Below are 3,822 nucleotides of genomic sequence, written 5' to 3' on the forward strand. Positions count from 1 at the left end.
TCAAGTATCAAACAATTATTGAGCGAATGGTGACATTTTAGCAGCATGTATATAATAGAATCAAAGATGAAAGATTAAGTGTCAATAAATATAAACAGATGTCAATTAAGGAATTAACTGTCCAATCTCTGACTATGCCTCAGGTGGGATTAAGGCTGTGCGGAATTTATATAGTTTATCACATTTGCCGAAATATAAGAAAAGTTTTGACAACAATTTACACAAAGTTCGAAAAGTTAATTTACACGGTAATTTAAAATAAGTCCAAAAATGTTGTATTTTACACCGTAACACAAGCTTAAGGGAGGCAACTCCTATAACTAAAAAAAGAATTGTCTGCCCAACACAGGCACCTGACGTTACTTATTTAAGAAAAAAATAACCCAAAACCTATGTTGAATACAATTAAAATATTAACTGCCTTTCTATATATTATGATAAATGTAGTTAAAAAAAATTGTAAATTTTGTGGTTCTTATCATTTAGTCGAGGAAGGACAATTATATGTACAATGTGCTATCTGTGATCATTTGCACACGTATAATAATTTATGTAGGTTACAAGTCGCAAACTTTCTGAATCGATAGTGTGACCTTTGCTACGGAAACTTTGCTATCATTATATAAATGTTTACTGGAGTTCACAGAAATTCTCGAATTAAACAACAGGAAATGGTTTCTATGCAGTAAAGAATCTTATTTTTCTTAATTCTGCAAATGATCGGTAAGATATTTGCCTTTTTTAACTCTTATATAATTTCAATACCTTACAAGTTTGACAATCATATTTTTTGCACTCGATATATTTTTTATTGACGTTAAAGTAGTACTGTAATTATAAGTGAAATAATTATTGATTATTGTTTATCAAAAACTTTGATAATTAAATTTTTGTATAAAAGCAAAAATATTGATTTTTCAAAAAACATTTGTGTTTTACAAAATGTGTTCCATCATAATGTTTTAACAGCAAATCGTATTAAATCCTAGCTTCTTCATTTAGTTGGATTAATTGTCCTGTGGGAGAAATAATCCCATTTTCCAACCTGCAGTGGATGTTTTTCTATATGGAACAGATTATCCCATAGCATTTCTCCCATGGGATTTTGATGGGTTTTAGTTGGGATGAAAAATCCCCTATTCTCCCAAGGGATTCAAAGTCAAAGATTTGAGGGACGCTAGATACCACACATGAAGACTAGTTTCATCATGTGTTGAGTTTTTTTCATCCTTTCGAATAACTTAGCTAAAAAAAACTTCTCATAAAAATAATTGTGAAAAACTCAATTTTATTCCAGAAGCAATTGGAAATATTTTAAGATTAGCATGACTTAAATGTGATTGTTTAAGGTTTTACAAACTGCTTTTATAATCTTTCTTTGAAATATAGCTAAGGTATTTCAGAAAGAAGGTATAACCGTCATCAGGGATAGTTCTGTAAAGATCTGAGTTCTTATATGTGAAAAAACCTTAACATTTTCGAGGACTGAAGAAAAAATATGGTTTCGTGGGGATTTGATTTCGTTGATAAAGAAATATTTCTTATTTTAAAAAGGGTCATAATGATCTATTTGAAAATAAAAGTACACGCCAAGTTTTGATCAGAAAATCTCATCAAATACAGTTATGTAATCAAAGCTTTACTCTTTTATTCTTAAATCTGAAAAAAAACTTACCTTGTGTGCACGTACAACAATAGGAGTGTAACATAAATGGAGATAACAAACAGTATTCAACATCAAATAGTCGCAAATAGTAGTACAGTGTTCGGAGGGTCTGCTCTAGAGTCGCGAGGTAAGGAGTCAGTCCCTACTTCGCGGATTCGAATCCCACTGTGGGACGTGGAGACCGGTCTTTTAGATGAAGTCATACAAACCGAGGTCCCGTGTCGCAGTAGGTTCTGACGTCTCCATTTGAGTGAAAAATTCTAGAGAGGGACGTTAAACAATATTTTAAATCAATCAATCAAGATCAAATAAAAAATAAAACAATACAAAATAGGAGCAGAGCAAACATGGACCTTCAAATTATTTAAACATCAGAGGTGTGATCAGGTGCCATGGAGAAGTGAGCATCTCCTGCCGACCGGTCACACCCGCCGTGTGCTCATATTGATGATCGGGAAATAACCAAAAATCTGTCGTCAATTATGTGTATTAATAATGGACTAACAATGAGTATGGAAAGCGTCAGTCAGCATTTGACTCAATGATTTTATTTGCTAACAGCGTCATTCACAAGGTCATAACAAACAACAATCAAGCTCAAAAATCAATAAAAATACAAAAAATCGGTAGCAGAGCAAACGCAGACCTAAAACAAGAAAGGTGGGACCAGGTGCCATAAAGGAGTAACCATCCACTGTCGACCGGTCACATCCGCCCTATGCTCAATGTCATGATCTAGCAAAGGGAAAAAATCGATCGACGGTTTAGTATGTCATAATTGCATACATAGGAAGCTCCTGTATATATACTGATTAATGACACAAATGTTGTTGATTTTTTTTCTCTCCGAAATATGTTGAGGGACTAGAAGGTGCACAATCCCTGACTATTTCCGTGGCGACTGGTACAGTCGTGAATCAGGACTTGACATTTTCACACAGATAACTGCCAATAAATGGGATAGCAATATGGATGTAGAAGTGTTGAGTTGTGAGGATTTGTTTATCCATCCAAACCCAGTACCTCATGAGGATAGAAACAATATAACAATGCTTATGGTCAGCAGGTAGAATTATATAGAATTTCAATTAGCATTTATTTGGAGATAATCAAATGTTATTTTTATTTCTAAACATGAATATCAATTTATATTCATTTATATATAAACTGTATACATTCAGATTGTTTTTAAAAGAATTTTTAAAAATGCAATTACATTTTCAGAATAAAAGCGAGAAGATAAAATTATGTTCAAAATTAGGACATACGTTTATTCATTCAATAGTATGAATTATTTCAACATTTGTTTTTCTTGCATAGTCGCGGCTTAGGTTGATGTTATTTTTATGTTGATGTGTTATGGAGAACAGAAAACATTCGGCAGTACAGGCAAGGTACCGATCACTATATGCTCTCCCAGTTTTCAAGCGTGTGGGGGATAAAAATGTGCACTCAGAAATGACATATCCTTATTTGATATTTTTCAGGTGATTGTATACCTGCTCCAGTTGGACACACTGTTTCTCTCAATATCTCCTGTAAAGCAGTAAATCCTCTGTATGGCCTTCCCAGCAATGAAGACACTGCCACAATGTTTAGTGAGGATATGTATATTTATATTTTGTTTTTGCATATAATTTGTTACACTTTCTTTTTGTATAACATCAATATAATTGTTCCAAGATGATTTGAATATAAAGATCTCAAGCAATCTGTCCAGTCTGGTCAAGTCTATTTCTAATAATACTTATGACGCAATACTACCAAAATGACAAATAGCGTCGCTCTGGAAACGTCAAAAGAATGTTTCAAAGAATGATTAAAAAATACATACCCTTTAAGAGATGTACTCCAACATTTTAAGCCGGATGAAGTATTTTCTTTTACTAATAAGAAGAAACACTTGTAGAAAACATTTCATTTTATCTATATTTAAAATATATTGCCAAGTTTGTTCGGCTTGATTCTTTCAGGACTAGCACCTAGAAAAGTGAATTGTGAGACAACGTTTAAAGGACTGTACCAGTTTTCTTACGAGATGGATATAGGAGGCAGAGGTATTTGTGACAGCCCTGACAATCAAATCAAAGCTTGCCTGGATCCAGCACCAGAATACATTGACAACGAAGTCTTCTACATGACATATAGCCGATGCC

The 3,822-nt window shown here is 33.3% G+C and overlaps 1 long non-coding RNA gene across 1 annotated transcript; it reads left to right on the top strand.

The window, feature by feature from the left end:
• The first annotated feature begins 2,532 nt into the window (after window positions 1-2,532).
• On the top strand, window positions 2,533-3,259 carry LOC134280190 (uncharacterized). Its single transcript, XR_009994857.1, has 3 exons — window positions 2,533-2,732; window positions 2,987-3,060; window positions 3,154-3,259. It is a non-coding gene; the product is annotated as an uncharacterized LOC134280190 (long non-coding RNA).
• The last annotated feature ends 563 nt before the right edge of the window (window positions 3,260-3,822 follow it).

Source organism: Saccostrea cucullata, unplaced genomic scaffold (assembly GCF_032062105.1).
Source record: "Saccostrea cucullata isolate Sc308-1 unplaced genomic scaffold, CSIRO_AGI_Scuc_v1 ctg483, whole genome shotgun sequence".
Classification (NCBI taxonomy): Eukaryota; Metazoa; Mollusca; class Bivalvia; order Ostreida; family Ostreidae; genus Saccostrea; species Saccostrea cuccullata.